This window comes from Elephantulus edwardii, unplaced genomic scaffold (genome assembly GCF_000299155.1).
Source record: "Elephantulus edwardii isolate Elephantulus edwardi_28Jun2011 unplaced genomic scaffold, EleEdw1.0 scaffold00091, whole genome shotgun sequence".
Lineage (NCBI taxonomy): Eukaryota > Metazoa > Chordata > Mammalia > Macroscelidea > Macroscelididae > Elephantulus > Elephantulus edwardii.
Window position 1 is genome coordinate 10,547,831 of NW_006399841.1, and position 17,874 is coordinate 10,565,704.

Here is a 17,874-nt window from a genome sequence, read left to right on the forward strand (position 1 = left end):
TACAGCTGTTCCACGCATCATTTTCGGATGTTTCTCAGGAAAGTCAGAAAAGGGAGCATTTTTATTACATGTCCCACGAGAGACAGCTAAAGAGGTTTTCTTGGACACCACAGAGGGAAGTCTTTCCTTCAGTCTGATTGGACCAGCAGAGGTCACATGGCCGCTGTAATCTATTAATTATATAATTAATTAATTAATATAATTGCTGGAGGGACATTTCTGCACTGAATGGCTTAAGTCTGGATCTCTGAATCAGAACGAACCAAGGACAGAACACCATTCACTGGAAAGAAAAGCATGAATTACATAAATAGCTTAGCCTGCAAATTCTCAAGGGGGCTAGAACTGGTTCGATGAGGACATTTAACGACCTGTTCCTGTTGTCACATGATTTGGGAAACACAAGGGAAGAAAAGTTAAATGTCTTGCAAAATATCCTGAAAAATTTGAAGAAGGGTGCAATTCGCACACATTAACTAATTATTCTTTAATCTCCAAAAGTTTTCTAGGACCATTATTGAGCTAAAGTTCATGTATCATCCCATCCTTATATGTCAAGTACACAATCAGTGATTTTTTTTTCCTTTTTTTTGGTTTTAGGACATCACAGAGTTGTGCAACCATCACACACCAGAGGTTAGGACACACATCAACTTCCACCTTCCCTGCAGCTGTTAGCTGTGATGTCCCGCTCCCAGCACTCAGAAGACACTAACCCACTCCCTGCCTCAGCTGGCCTCTGTGTTCGGGAATACCACATAAGAGGAATCACACACTATGTGCACTTGGACAACCGGCTTCATTCACACTGCGTATTTCAAAGTTCACCCATTTTGTGTGTGTACTAGCACCGTGATCCTTTTTATTCTAATGTTGTGTGAATACACCTGGGTACACCGAGCTTCCTCAACGTTTACTTTTAGGAAAGGCCTGTGTGGTTATAACCTGCTTTCCTTCAGCAAAATAAATCTGAAGTGGATTTCCACATTTCTAAAAATACAGCTGAGAGGCAAAACTAGTGGACCGGGCTTGTTTTGCAGTGAGCCGTTAAAAAGGTAGAAAGTACAGCTGAGAGGCAAAACTAGTGGACAGGGCTTGTTTTGCAGTGAGCCATTAAAAAGGTAGAAAGCACAGCTGAGAGGCAAAACTAGTGGACAGGGCTTGTTTTGCAGTGAGCCATTAAAAAGGTAGAAAGCACCCCGAGCAGAAAGGGTAGTTGGGGTGGCGGAGGGGCAAGCGCCTTACCTGGGAACAACGTGTGTGTGTGTGTGTGTGTGAGAGAGAGAGAGAGAGAGAGAGAGCGAGAGAGAGAGATCCGTACCTTACACAGGCTGTGTATTTATCACATCACATCACATCACTACTGCTTGATGTGTGTGTGTGTGTGATATTCATGCCTTACACAGACTGTGTATTTATTACATCTTTGCTGCTTTTATTGTGTGTTAGTGTTATTGTAGGTTTCACGTGTAATTTTACATGGTTTGGGAGATTTTTTTTTTTATCTGAAAACACTCAAGAAAATTTTCTCAAAGAGATTGAATAGTCATCCCTTCTCAAGTTTGCACCATTTTGGTTTAGGAAAGCTTTCCTCTACTTTTGGATAGCAGTGGGAGTCTGGACCCCACTTTGTTATCTACCCATTGCTGATGCTTCCACTCTTTGTTACCATGAACAAGTGAACAAGGCCGCCATGAATGTTCTTCGGGTTATCATGTGGGTACACGCTAGCTAGGTGAGATCAGTCCTTGGAGGGGGATGTCATGCTTGAGAGGGTGGAGGGACAGCGTAAGAGAGGAGGACCCTCAATGACATGGGTTGATTCAGTGACTGGGGTAAGGTGGGTGGCTGTGTCTGACAATAAGGTTGGCGCAAGATAGAGCAGGGTTAGGGCTGTTGTACATAGGGTTGCTATGAGTCACAGGCAACTTGTCGACACATAAAAACAGCAACAATGCTAGACATGCATTATGACCATAAAACACTTAGAAAGGGATCTTATGGTTTGGATCCACCAGCTCTGGCCCTAAAGCTAGAATTGTGCTCAGCTTCTTGTGAGCCCACTGGACTCTGGAGAGGAGACTGGACACCTGTGAGGACAGAACAGAGAGAGAAGGCTGAGCAGGCAATCAACTGTATCTACTCTAACTGCTAAGCTTACTAAAATGCCAGTGTTAGAGCCACAGGAAACTGTATTTCATTTCTTTCGTAGAGTCTTGTCTAAGATATCCTGACACCTTGTTGTTAAGTGCTGCTCGGCTGATTACAACTCATAGCGACCCTATGAACAACAGCCCTGGACCCGCTGTATCACACACTATCTTTGACGTCTCTGACACACTGAGCCGACTGTTAGAGTCTGTGTCTTCCCCTTTCCCCAAGTATGTTGCCTTTTTTAAAAAGTAAATTAAATAAAACTTAGTCTTTATTTTTCCTCAAACTTTGTCCATAATTGCAAAATCTTTCAACTCTAGTTCTTAGTTTTCAGAGTTTAGGATATTTAAGTTCTTACAAAACATAAATGTCATCATTCTTTTTTCTAAGATTAGATAGATACTCATCAACAATTTTTATATCACAGTTTTTCATTTTTTTAATTTAATTTTCATTTATTTTATTCTTTTCCTTTCTTTCCCTAGTATGTTCTCTTTTTCAAGCACTGGTCCTTCTTAACAACATGCCCAAAGTATGTGAGACAAAGATTTACCATCTTGCCCTCAAGGAGCACTCTGGTTGTACTTTTTTGAGACTGAACCCCATTAATTTTTCCCCCCATTGAACTCATTTTAGCAGATTCTGTCATTTGTGACCTCACAGAGCCAGAATGAAAAAACCAAGGCAAGTAAGAAAAGAACCATTACATGGGTTAAACATCTTGTGGTGTCCTCTTAGTTTCCTGAGGAGCTGTCACAGATGAGATGTAAGCCTGTCTGTCTTGCCACATCAGATTTTATCAGCAGATCTTGCTGTGGAACTTGTTCCTGGAATAACAGGCCGATGGAGGGAGAAAACGTGGCTTCCGTGTTGAGAAATCAGTGCCAAGCCTGCATGTGGGCAGAGACCCACAACTAAGGAACTGTCACCCGGCCAGGGAGAGCAGAGAACACTCCCTGGCTCTGGGAAGTCCGAGCTCTGGAAGGTCTGTCTCCTCAGCAGCCCAGCAGCCTGGGATTCACAGCTGACCAGAAAGGCTTTCCTTTGCAGGGAGGTTCAAACTTCACTGTACATCTGAACCTGAGGCTGTGTGTGCAGCCCCGTGTTCAGGGCAAAATCTAGATTCGGATTCCCAGACTGGGTCTCCAGCCACTCCATTTCAGGTCTGCTGGTGCTTGAGAACATGCATTTTCAGCAGGAACACCTTCATACACACCCTCTCACCCCTCTGACCATAATTTTTGTTCACAGCATGAGAGACACTGCTCTTACATAAGGACTCTTTTCCTGATCAAGGCAATAGTTGGTAGAGGACACGCTGGCCAGGGCGAGTTAGAGAATCCAGGCTGTGTTCTGGGGGAGACAAAGGCTCCTCCGAGTTGGCTGGCATTCCGTGGGGATGAGATTTCCTTTGCTGCAGAACCTGAGGCTTGCATCATGCTGTGCACAGAGTCTTCTGCTGCTTGGGGAGCTCTCCTTGAATACGTCTCAGCCAGCAACGGTGTGGAAAGAGGCCCTGCAGAGGCTGGAGCGTATCAATGGGAGAATGGCAGCCAGGCCTGGATCTGAAAGGCAGGGAAAACGCTGATCTCACTCCTGAAGGGTCCTGGGACATGGGCCGTATAAGCCCCTATGAACGTCCTTCTCCTGCCTCTGCATAACAGCTACTCTTGGTAAAGACTAGGGCTAGAGGGATTAAGGGCTGTATTGAGATGTGTGTATAACCCCTGCTGTGTGGAGGTTTTTGCCTTTCATATGGACTTTGATGTAGAGGAGAAAATACACTTCAGGAAGATATCACTTTAGGAGAGAAGCTTTGAGTTCTCTTCCCACATCCCCTCTTCAGCCTCAAAAGGCTTTCTAAAGCCGACTGAAAGAAAGCAGGTCCCTAAGATACAGAGATTTGAAGTGCTGTGGAAAATAGTGATTTTAACATGGAGGGCTGGTGGGTATGAAGAGAGAACTCAGCTAAAGGAAATGAAAGAAATGGGAAGGAAGAAATGTGATTGGTGGTTTGAGGATTTACCTCTTTTTTCCCCCCTAGGCCTGGAAAGTGCTTTAGGGGGAGAGAATATAGGACCCAGTGTTAGGTATTTCCTGCCAAGATCAAAGATGTGTTCAGAAAGAAGTGTAGCACACGTTTGTGACAAATGCCAGGAGCTATTCACAGGGAAGGGGAATTGCTGGTAGGTCAAGCATGGTTCACCGCTGACTGCTCTTTGCGTCTCTAGAGGTTAGAATCCACCAGTGGCTTGAGAGGAGAAACATGGGCAGTGTCTTCCCATTCAGATGTACAGCTGTGAGGAGGGTTTCAGGACAGTTTCAGTCAATTACATTCATCAGTTATAAAGCAAGGAATGACTGAATGAAAAGTAATATGATTTGTAAACTTCCACTCAAATAAAAAAAAACCAAAAGGAAAACAAAGATTTACAGCTTTGGAAACCCAGTGGAGGGTTGTCATGAGCCAAATGCAACTTGATAACAGCGGGTGAGTGAGTGACTCAAAAGCAGCAAATACCAGTCACACAAGCATCACAGCACTTCCCTTCCCTTGCCTGTGTCAGGCATTACCAATCGATCACAGCACTCTTCTCACTGTAGGCAGACATTCACAATGAATTAGAGTTCACCCTCAAGAGGAGACGTAGATACTACAGTGCTCCAGAGAAGGTCTGAGAGACTGCTCCAGACCAGATGAGATGTAGGGCCAAGTTCCACATCCTCCTTGGGTCCTGAGGGAGGATTATTTGCATCCTTGACAAGAATGATGAGATATCTAGAATAATGTGTATCAATGAGAATTCTCACTTGTTAGACACTTAGCTTTGTGTGTGCGTGTGCATGGATCATTTAATCCTTAGAATAGCAAAGTGAGGGGCTGTCATTCTCATTTTCAGATGAGGAAACTTCGGCATAGGCAGATTAAGAGACTTTCTCACCTTCGCTTTCATACAACACGTACATGGCAAGCCATGAATACTACATGTTCATTTTGTAGCTGTTTCTGTAGAACTTCCCACATTCTCTGCAATGTCTTTCTTATATCTAGGGCTTAATGGACACTATATTCAAATAGCATTCCTCATACTTAGAAAGGATACAAACCCACACAGAGCAATGTGTATGTGCATGCATGTATAAGAGGGTAGGCGTACACATGCAAACATACAAAAACATTCCTTCCAAGGGAAGCTTAAGGATGCCTCTTCTATACTTTCACTGTATCCAATGATGACTGTGTTCAAAGGACTACCTATCACCTTGTTTTTAATCCCCTGCACTTATTTCTTCTGTAAGATGGGTTGAAGTATTCTATCACATCAAAAAGCTTGTTCATTTTTGTGGGGAACAACACACACTATAGACCATCACTAGATAAATCACGGACTCACCCAGGCATTTGGTAACATACAACAGATTCTTCCAATATACACATTCAAACCTTAAACCTCAAACTCATTTCCATCAAATAAGTTCAAATTCAAAACTTTAAAGTCATTTCCAACAAATCAGTTCTAGCACAGAGTGACCCTTCAGGTTCCCAATTGGAGGACACTGACCATCTTTCTCTCTCCAAGTCCCTGGTGGATTCGAACCACCAGTTATGCAGTCTTTGTTTTAGCTGTTAAACTGGCTACAGACTAAACTGTAACTTACGATCCAATGTGCTGACATTTCTCTTTCCAATAAAGGAAAGGCGAAGTGAGGTGACAGGATTTATAAGTGGGTGTATGGTCTCACTACTGGGTGGCTCTTCTTGGGGGTTCAGTGGACACTTCACCCAAAACTTGTGAGTATGTCAAGCTTTCCCCCTTCCTCAGCTCTTAAGGGCAAATGCTCACTTGCATGAGTATTTTTAATATAATTTATATTAAATAACTTTATATAATATTTTAATAGAAACAAGAGCTGCCATTTATATATTCAACTTACTATGTTCCGGTCTTGTGCTGACTCTTTTATCTCATTGACTCTTTGCACTTTTTGTATCAGTATTAGTTGTCCTTGAGTCAGAGCTCGGAAGTTTTTGATGGACAACTTTTCAAAAGCAGATTGCCAGGTCTTTATCTCTGACTCTGGATGAACCCAAACCTCTAATATTTCTGTTGCAGCCAAGTGTATTGACTGTTTGTAATACCCATGACTCTCTATTTTAGCTCAAAACACTAGAAGAGAAAACTAATGTTCAAGGAACTTAAGAAAGTTGCCTACGGTCACAAAGATAGGAAAGGGCCGGTGTGCAGATCCATGAAGTTCTACTCCAGAGTGTCACTGAGCTGTCTTTCAAAATCCAGAGGGACTGTGCTCATAACCGTCTCGCTCACTTTTGGCGAACGTGGGGCAACAGAAAGCTCAGCTCAGGCACACTTCTGCCCACTCCTGAGATTTGCGGATCCCTAAGTCATCTGTGTAGACAAGACGGAAGCCCACCACCACCTCACTTCTCTCCTTGCAGAGATGGTGCACAGCAAGGGCACTTAGCAAGGCGAAGCGCGCAGGGATCGTAAGCTGACACCTCACCACAGTCCTTTCCATGACTTATGAGCACACATGAGAGGCACAGTTGCCAAACACCCTTGCACGAGACTCCGGTTCCTTGGGTCCCAGCTGCCAGGGAGTTCAGAAAGAAAGCTGGGGCCAGCCCCAGGGTCAGGACACGAACAGATGGGGATGAGCAGAGGTGACAGCCGGTCCGTCCCCGGCATCTGCTGGGCCTGTACTGGCAGCCCCGGCTGGCCAGGGCCTTGACCCAGCTAATCCTGGTGGTCATTCCAGTGCCGGCTGTGTTGTGTCACTCATTCCAGCCCCCCGGACGACTTCTCTTGACAGATTTCCTCCCCAAAATCTGGCTGCCAGTGCTCACAAGGCTTCTTGCTAATTTGGCCTTCAGTTGGCCTTCAGAAAGGAAGGTGGCGTTGTCCGCTACGTGTTGGGCCAATAGCTGAGCCCTTTACAGCTTGAGAAACTCAATGGATGCTCATATGCATTGGAAATGCCTGAAGGGAGTGGGTTTCGTTTTGACTGACCATCAGCAGACAAAACAATATACAAAGGTTAATGACATGACTATGGTTCCAGATTCTAGATTGTTCACTAATAACATTCATTAGTGTTAGCCTATCTCCCCCTCTGGGGATCTTAACACCTGACACCAAAGCACCCATGCTTGTCACAGTTCTATGTTCTTTAGAGTATTGTGTCTAATCAATGAAGGGCACAGCTTTGTTTTAGGAGAAGTTCTTTGAGTTTCCATACATCCACTTAAAACAATGACCATGTTGAGAGTACACACAATTAAAAGCACAATTCTACATATACAATTTAGTGATAAATTGATGGCATTCTTGGAGTTGTATAAGCATCCACTTTTAAGATGTTTACGGAGTAACTATTATGTACCAGGAAAGCTTGTTAGGTCATGTCATTTTTGAGCAGGGCACCGCTTTTTCCAACTCAACTGTTCAAGAGATTTTGTTGTTATGCAACATCCATGATGCCCTTGTTTACAAAGAGGCAGATAAAAGTTTTTAGGATGGCTTCAATACATAAATTTCCTATTCTGATGAACTCATATTTGAAAAAACAAGGTTGATGTTTGAGCCTTTTTTGGGCTGAGTTGGGTTGAAGCCCTCTTTTAAACAAGGGCATTACATAATGTGGATCATGTTTTTAAAATAACTTGTCTTCCTGTTCTAAGTGTTATAGCCCTGGTCTGTCCATTTGCTGGACAGAGGTAACTCGTGGTTGCTGTGATGCTGAACACTATGACACTGATGTGTCAAATGCAATAATGGTTACCCATGGTGGACAGTGTTTGGTGGAGCTCCCCGATTAAAACAAGCCTGGAAGCAGGAGACGCATCCACTTCCAACACAACTTGCCTCTGGAAACCCTATGAAGCTGGAGAAAGTTATACAAGTGTTCAGGTCTTTCATTCATAGATCAGTATGAGTCGTGGACAACTCGAGAGCATTTAACAGCAACAAGACAAAGTGAGAGGCTACCATGATGCCTTATAAGGACTACTATTGTTGATAAGTGGACGGAGAAAACGCACACAAGGGCTCCCTGGCAGCAAGCGGATGGCTTCATGCACTCAGAGTCTCCACAGTGAGTTTAGAAATTTCCAAAAGAGCATTTCATGAAAGATTATACTTTAGGTTGCATGGCAATAATCAGATAACTATTCAGATTTCCTAGAAGAATATTCATTGCAATGTAATCTCTTATGCAAAAACAAAAACACAATGATCCTGAATGTTCAAATATCCAGTCATAGAAACCTCTTTAGTATGTAACAATTTGTATATATAATGAGATTATGTGACAAATATATATATTTATATAAAACTATATATACTATATAATCTATGATATAAAATTTATCTCTTTATATAAGTATATAAATATACTGGAGGAGGTGGACGTGGATTGACAGTATCACCACTGGGCGGATAAGGCATGCTGGCTTCTGGACAAAAGGAACGTGGTTTGAACTCAGCAGCCGCACTGGGGGGATGTTGAGGCGTTCTGCTGCCATGAAGCATCACAGCTCTAGAAACCCAGTCGGGCAGTTCTGTCCTGTCCTACAGGGTTGCCGAGAGTTGAGAGTGATTCAATGGTGATGTAGTAAACTAAGTACGGATGGGCCAGAGAGATGGGGAAGCATTTTCTTTTTAAAGTGTGAAGCTTCAAATATAACTCAAGACTCCTCAGAAGGCAGGCTTCCAAAAGGTGTGTTTCCATGCCCGTAAGGAGAGGAGGAAGGAGCCAGACTGCCACGTGGCCGCTCTGCAGACAGCCCCGCTGCACACTGTGTGGACACGAGCTGGCCTCCACGTCACACCCGCCACCACCAACAGGATCAGAAATTACAGGCAATTATGGATCTTAGTGTTACTTCTTCTGCATTCTACTTTATACCAGAGGGGGAGCTCTGGTGGCCTAGTGGCAAGGAGCTGCACTGCAATCCTAAAGGCATGCAGTTCGAGGCTACCAGCTGCTCTGTGGGAGAATGATGGACAATCTCCTCCTATGCAATTAACTGCCTCTGAAAACCCCCAGAGGGTCAGCTAGGGGTCAGTTCTGACTCTACGGTACACAACAACAACATGCACCAGCGTATTTCTTTGTATAATGTTGTTGTTATGTGCTGTTGAGTTAGAACTGACTCCTAGCTGACCCCTCACAGCTGGTTTTCAGAGTCTCTAAAGCGCATGGAAGGAGACTGTTGATCTTTCTACTTTGGAGCAACTCTTGGATTCGAACTGCCTGCCTGTAGGTTGGCAGTGTCACTTCTTACTCACTACAGCCCAAGAGCCCTGTGTAATATTAAGAAGCAAGTTTAAAAATCTCTCCTTATTTGTCAGTAGTGGACTGACAATATTAAATTTCATATACAAACTGTATTAGCTACACGCAACAGTTTACCCACTGTGCCCTGATAAATGCTGTCTATCTTCTTTTCTCTTTATTCCTTTTTTGTGTCTTTCCACTGGACTATTTTTGCTCCTTTCTCTTCTTTTTTTTTAATTGTTTCTCCCCCCCCCCCACCTCTTTTCTTCTTTGCATCTAAATTCATTCTTGTGCGAATAGGATGGATTCTGTAAAATCTCATGCACACTGGAGTACTCTTGAAACTCAAAGGAGACAATATTATTCCAGGGCAATGAACAGCACTGGGCTGTCCTAGTCAAAATGACAACCTATTCTAATTCCTGGCTCGGCCCACATCCTCCCAATTCGCCTCGCTTCCCCTTTCCAACACCAATCTGTCATTTACTTCACTCTTTGGCATTGGTTTGCCATTTTTTAAAAATCTGCTCTTTTTTCGCCCTGTTAGTCCCACTTCTGACTGTCACTCACCACTGTACCTGTCTGATCTCTCGGCTAGATGCCATGTCCAGGACAGTGGACATTGTATTGTCCACCTTGGCTGGACCCTCCTCCACTCCAGCACTAGTACAATAGCTTATGCCTAATAAATGCTCACTAAACGTTTTCTTTATTTGGTAGTGAAATGATGACCTCATTCCTGGCAAACGACAAAACATCTCTAGAACAGACTCAGGTCAGAAGCAAGGTTGTGGAAAATCTCCTGGGAAGGGGCAGCTAGCAGCAAGCTTGCCAGATCAAATCAGATTTCCAGGATCCGAGTCAGGGAGCCCTGTGCACGTCCTTGGGTCCAAGCTGTGGAAATTGGGAACAAATGCTTTTGGAAACTTCTCGTGCTTGGGGGTGGGGGCGCTTAGCAGGCGTGTAGGCCACACGGCAGTTTCAAGTTCTTGGTATCCAGACTTGGGAGTGAAAGTCAGATGTGATTAACAATACCCGTCTTACAGATGTCTGGATGCTGTTCAAATCCCCCAGAGCATGACAGAAAATCCCACTGCTTTCCAGATTTTTGGGATGGAAACAAAAAAAGGCCATCATGGCCTCACTGTCTCCTTGCTCAATGGCTATGTTTAAGCCGTGTCTTAAATGTGTGCTGTTATCTGGGTTGTTTGTTTACCTTTAAAAAACTGTGCTTATTGCCCAGAGCCAAGAGCAAAGTAACTGGAACCACATGTGACATGTCCCAGAAGATGGGGCATATGTGACATGTCCCAGAAGACGACACTGGTTTTAGTACATGCTAAACAGGCCTTTGTAAACACAACACACACACACACACACACACACACACACACACACACACACTTTAGGGACATGAAAAGGTTTAAGATCCTCGATATTCTCTCCCTGACTAAAAAAAAGAAAAAGTTCTTGTATTCATTTAGCTATTTATTTGAAAGAGAACTTCAATTTTATTTATTTCACCTTTTTTTTTTCTTTCTTAGAAGCACGGTCTCACCACATCCAGCCATCCAGCTTTGTTTATAATAACCTGTTTACTCAGCATCAATTTAAACAAAAGATCTGTCTCCTCTTATACCAACTATCTCCTCTCAGTTTTCAGTTAAAGTCAGTATCTTTTCTTTATTTGGGCTGCAGAGACCCCAGAGGTGTTCCCTCGCAGTGGGCTGGAAAGGTATATTTAATTTAAAAATGTATCCCACCACCAGAAAAAAAAATTTGTCTCTGTTACACAGGCTGAGAATAAAAGAGGAAAGAAAGGCACTTTGTTTTGTCAGACAAAGACGGGCTATCAATTTTCATAAATCTGCATTCCCAGGACAACTGCTCACGTCTGCTAAGAGGTCTATTTCTTTGAACTTACATGCCAGCAAATATCTCCCCTCCTGTCTCCGAGAGCTGAAGAATAAAGTTAATAATAGTAGATGTGTGAGCATGAGTAAAGAGAAGAGATAGTTTTATTCCAGTAACTATTTTACCAGGATAGTGGGGGTGAGGGGAAAGTTTAATGAAATAGAAAATCCTCACAAACCTTGTACAAATACACTTTCTGGTTTTTGGTTTTCTGTGAAGGCCTTGGAAATGTTACACACACACTTTCATGCATCCATTTGCTCAGAGCACGGTGCACCTTACATGTGTACATTTAAATCCTGGCACATAGGTAAAAGCCTGGTGTTTGGAAAGATAAAAGAAAGCTGAGTGTGAGTCCTGATTTCTCTACTTCCTACCTATGTGTTCTTTCTTTCTTTTTCAGCCTCAGACACCGTATGTGCTCAATGAGAAAATGTGTGCCTCTCTCGCATTCAAGTAGCAATTCATTGCCGTCAAGTCAGAATCCACCCACAGCTAACCTCCAGTGGTTTTTCAAAGGCTGTAAATAAACTTACATAAGCAGAGAATTCTTTCTCCTATGCAGCAGTTGGTAGATCCAAACCATGTGCCTTTGGGTTGCCTACTGGGCCATTGCTCATGTTGTTTTTAGTTGCTCTTGAGAGTGACCCTATGAGAACAGATCTGAGTCCTGTCTTACTCTGGGCCAGCCTCACAATGTCTGAAACACTCACGTCCACTGCTACAGTCCCTGTGTCAATCCTCTGGAGCAGAGGGCCCATCTCTCTGTCACAGCGATGGGGGATTCAAACTGTAGGAGACTCGAAGCCTTTGGTTAGTAGTGTGTCACCTGATTACACGACCAGAGTTCCTTCATCATCACTGTCACAACGAGGCAACCTCAGAGGCCTCAAAGTTGGATGCGCGGAGGAAAACACCGTTACCGCCTTCTCAGTATCCCTGCTCAAAGTACAACCACGTGAACCTGCTGATGAAAGCACCGAAGAGACACAAACTGGGAGCATTCGGCAAAATCGTTTTCTGTTCCCCTCATGTGGCCTCAAATCTGTGGCGACCTTTCGCACATGAGAACAATCTGCTGTGCAGTCCTGGGCCACTTCTGTGACCTTTGGTATGTGTGAAAGCATGGTGCCGGGTGTTTTACACGAAATCTTTCTCTAGTGATCTGTATTTTCTGATGTCCAAAGAAAGTGAGCCAACCTCTCCCCACTCTGCCATGTAAAGACTATCGGTTTGCATGTTGTAGTCCAGAGTATGCTCTCTCTTCTTCACAAACACCACAATTCAAGGGTGCCAATTTATTACTATTATTTTTTAATTAATTTTAATGGAAGTTTACAGAGACTTGATTCATTGCTGCACTTTTCTCCCTGCCCCCTCCAATTCACTCTTCTCCTTGAAAAGTAAAAGAAAAACTCTTTCATTGTTATGCAATCCCTCCCCTCCAAGTCCATTCCACTGTGCAGCCTTCATTCTGGGCTCCTGTCATGACAGTAACACCCCATCATATAGGTCTTTTAAACAGTTCACTCCCTCATCTATTTCAATGCAGTATACATCATTCCTCCCCTCCTTCACTGTCTTCCCTCAACCCTAATGTCAGTCCAGTTTTACAACAGTGACCCCCATGCAATATTTGTCCTTTTGTGACTGAGATATTTCACTCAGCATAATGTCCTCCAGAGTCACCCATTTTGCATAATATTTCATGAGTTCCTAGTTTTTCAATGCTGCATAGTATTCCACAGCTCCTCTATCCATTCATTTGTTGATGGGCACTTGAATTGTTTCCAGCTCTTAGCTATTTTGAACAAAGCAGCAATAAACATGGGTGTGCAGATATCTGCTTGGGTAGCAGTTATGGTTTATTTAGGGTAAATTCTCAGTAGTGAAATTGCTGGGTCAAATGGTTTTTCTATTTTTCAACTTTATGAGAAAGCACCATGCAGCCTACCACAGTGGTTGCGCCATTTTACACTCCCACCAACAGTGAATAAAGGTTCCAGTTTCTCCACACCCTCACCAGCATTTGGTGTTGGCTGTTCTGTTAAATTTTGCTATTCTTACTGGGATGAGATGATATCTCATAGTTGTTTTGAGAGTGTGTCAATTCTTACTTTCCTTTTTTTCAGTATTCAGTCTTCACATATCATATGAGGTGATTGAAACGACATTGGTGGGGGTCAAGCACACCTTAGCCATCAAAATAACATCTTTGCTTTTTAAAACTTAGTAATTGGTCTTTGTTCTTTAAAAATATCCACACCATGGAAGGCAATGAAGGTTGAGCAATTGTTCTTAATTAGAAGCAACCCCTAGCAGCATGGTAACTAGAAACCCATGCAATCCAGGATTTCCTTTGTTAAAAAGATTAAGGCACAATTGGAGAAATTTTCCTAAATTGTACAGATTAGATAATGTATATTATCAGTGTGAATTTACAGATTTTGTTATTCATGCTGTGGTTAAGAAGGAGAATCTCTTTAATTTTAGTTGACATATGCTGAGGTTCTGGAAATTGCAATTTGTCATGTTTGCATGAGATTTTCAAGTGGTAGGGACACTGAAAAAGCAAGTGTGAAAAAATATTGCAATTTGGGAAATTTGGTAAAAGGAGCCCATGGGACTTCTTTGTTCTGTTCTTTTAATTTGTCTGTAAGTCATTAAAGTAGGTCAAAATAACAAGCTAGAAAGTTGTGCTTTTGACCAGAAGAGTCAAATTTCTAAGAATACCTCTTAGAAAAATAGTCAGAGATTCAGAAAAAATATTATGTATTATTAAGTTTGCCATAGCGATATTTATAATGCAATACAATTAAAAAATATGCTTGTAGAAGAAGAGTTATTGTTGTCCTAGTCCAGAGCCATTGAGTTGGAACCACCTCATAGCAAGCATGTTTATAACTTATGGAAACTGTCCTCAGTCTCTGCTGTGCTGAAACTCAAGGCCACTATCACTGTGGGAATCCACCTTTGTGAGGGCCTTCTTCTCCTATGCCAACCCTCCCTTTCCAAGCATGATGTCCTTCTCAAAGCACTGGCCCTTCCTGACAACAAGCCCATGATATGGACACGAAGTCTCATATCCTTGACTCAAAAGGGCACCCTGATTGCACTCCCTCCAAGACAGACTGGTTTGTTCTTTTTGAAGTCTGTGTTATAATACTCTTCTCCAGCACCACAATGCAAAGGTATCAATCCTTCTTCATTCTTCTGTATTCAAGACAAACGATTACAAGCATATGAAGCAACTGGAAACACTGTGGCTTGGATTAGGCACACCTTCATGTTTAGACTGACCTTTTTTGTCTCTATCACTTTAAATGGGTCACTATGAGTCATCTAAGATTCGAGGCACTTAACAACAACAACAGCAGCAACGAGAGAGCTCAGTTGGCCTAGTGGATAGAAAGCTTTACTAGAAAGTTAAAGGTGGTGATTTTAATCTGCAGTCCTCAGGCCTGCTTTTAATTATTTTTGATCAAACATCTTTCTAAGTGATAAAGCACTGGTCTATTAGCTGTACAGAGGTAACTCATGGTTGCTGTGATGCTGAACACTGTGACACTGATGTGTCAAATGCGATAATGGTCATCCATGGCAGACAGTGTTTGGAGGAGCTCCCTGATTAAAACAAGCTTGGAAGCAGGAGTAGCATCCACTTCTGAAATAACTTCCTCTGGAAACTCTATGAACTTGGAGAAACGATGAAAGTTATACAAGTGTTCAGGTCTTTCATTCATAGTGTCTCTATGAGTTGTCTAAGACTTGACAACAACAATAATAACAACCATAACAACAACATCACTTTAAAAAAGTCTTGGACAGTAGAATTGCACAGTGCAATATGTTATCTCATTTCTTAACTGCTGCTACCACAAGTGTTGATTATGGGTTCAAGTAAAATCCAAAGTAAAATCTTTGATAACTTGCATCTTTTCTACATTATTCATGGACCTATTGGTCCAGCTGTGAGGATTTTTATTCTCTTAAGGTTGTAGTCTTTGAGCTTCTTCAGTAAGATCTTGCTTCAAACTCTTCTTTGCATTCACCCAAGTCATGTAATCTGCATAAAGCAGGTTGTTGATGAGTCTTCCTGCAAGCGTCTAAAACAAGTAACTCCTCCAAAATGGTAGTAGAATGATTGAAGTACCAGGCTACAGCATCTGGGAAATATTTTGCGTGTAGCAAAATGAAGTTTTCCAATATATATAATTAAATTAGGAATCACAAAATAATTATGTTTTTTATATTCTTAGTTATGAAAAAATTAATGTAAACTAATGACACAATGGAAATGCATTATTATATTTCTGAAGTGTTTCTTCAAAGAAAATACTGAACTAAAGAAAATTCATTCTTAAAATGAGTTGCTTTTCCAATTGTATATAATGAAATAGTTCTAGTGAAAAAGAAATTCTGACTTATTTTTACAACTTCCAATTTGAAAATCACTTTAACTGGAAGTAGGACTAGGATTTCAGTGAAAGGATTTATTAGTCAAACCCAGAAAAGCTATTTTAAGTACAAAATTACTTCAAGAGTTGGGCATTTAGATGCCTAATTTATAACCAATTAGCATGTTAGTTACAAATTGCAACTTGTCAACACTTTGGTAGTTTAATTAATTTTTTTTACTGCATACATTTCAAAGTAATAGGATTACACTTCAACTAGAATACAAGCCTTCGCTATTTCAAACTAGCCTTCCCTGACATAGAAGCAAATTCCATACATTATATGTCGTTATGTGTTGTCAACTACAACTCATAGTGGTTCTAAGAACAACAGCCCTGAGCTCACCCTACTTTGTACTGTCCTCATAGTCTCTAACACATTTGAGCCCATTGTTACAGTCACTGTGTCAATCCATCTTGTTGAGTGTCTTCCTCTCTTAGGCTTACCCTACACCTTTCCAAACATGATGGCCTTCTCAATGCTTTCTAAAATGAGAGTCTCAAGACTAGAAGATGGATTCTGGTAAACTAACAGATAAGTTATGCAGGCTGTTGGAAACTGACTTATCCATCTTGATGGTAGCAATTGGTTCTCATTTACAGAGCTTATAAAGTGTTCATAAGAGGGAGAAGTTGAATGAAGACTGGATATAACAGAGACATTTTTAAGAGTTGCTAATATTTTTTTTAATTCCTATAACCATAGAAGTAAGTAGAGAGGATTCATTTGTAGTTTGAAATGTAAAAATAAAATAAATAAAAAGAAAAATAAATGGTGGCAGTGGAATAAGATAAAGGTTAAGGACCCTTCTTTGAGTCAGAAACTCCTGGTTGAGGATTTCTTCTTCAGAGGTGGCTGGTGTAGGTAACTTGAAGTTTTCAGTGTCAGGGATTATGTAGAATGGCTTATCCCAGAGAAGACACTGGGAGAGGAATTCAGAAGGGAGACTATGAAGTAAAATCACAACTGCCTGAACGTATCTCACCAAAGGAAGTTGATAACGAAAAAGCGATCACAATGAGTGTTTCTCAAGCACCTGCAGTTTGCAGCCTCAGAGCTCGGTGCCTTCCTTCCCTGTCCATTAACTGTCTCAGTGCCTGGGAGAGCTGAAGCCCAGCACATCTTACATGGATCATCCACGGTCCTTAGTGTTCAGGTGGATCAAGGGAGAGATGCTGGCTGATTTGCTTATAGGGGATAGGAATTGCTTTCTTCCAAGAAACCCCAGAAGTTTGGCTTCAGGTATGCTGGGGGACTTGGCAAAGGAATGCATGAGGCAATGTTTCCATTAGGGATGATTGGAAAAGAAAGAGGCTGGAAAAGGAAGTATCTATGAGCTGTAGGATTGCCAGGAAGAACATGACTCACCAATGAGAGATTTGTTATCTGAGCCTCTAAGTCCCTTCTTGAAAAGTGATCCTTTTCCTGAGGTCGACTGGACTCAATGAGAAGGAGATGTGTGAACTTGGATAGGTTCCACCCTGAGGGGGAGGAGATTCCAGACTGCCTGGTGTGGCTAGTACCTTATAGGCAAAGTATGGAGTTTTCACCAGACTGTGTAACAGATGTCCACGCTGGTGGGGGACTGGGGGCCCAGGAGACCGGCCACCTCATGCTGGGGCAGCTCTTCTGCTGAACCTCCCTTATGCCTGTGATGTGCCGCTTCTTCCTCCTCCACCCCATTTTACCACATGTCAAAATATTGATTTGAAGGTCAAGCCATAAATACCGCCTCCAATGAGAAGTCTTTCTTGATCCTCCCAAGTTGCAACTAATCATTTCCTCAGCAGTGCTTTCATAGGACTTTATTCCGTCTTCATTTTTGTCCAATCCTGCCCTGTGTTGGCATAACGCGTCTTCTACTGTAGCAATCTTATTTTCTATCTGTGTCTGTCTTTTCTGCTGTTGTGTAAGCTCTCTGAGGATGGCTGCTTATCTTGTTGTATCTAGACAATAACTCTGTGCCTTGAATAATGGAAAGACTTGTTGTTGTTGTTGTTATGTGCCGTCGAGTCGTTTCCAACTCATAGCGACCCTATGCACAACAGC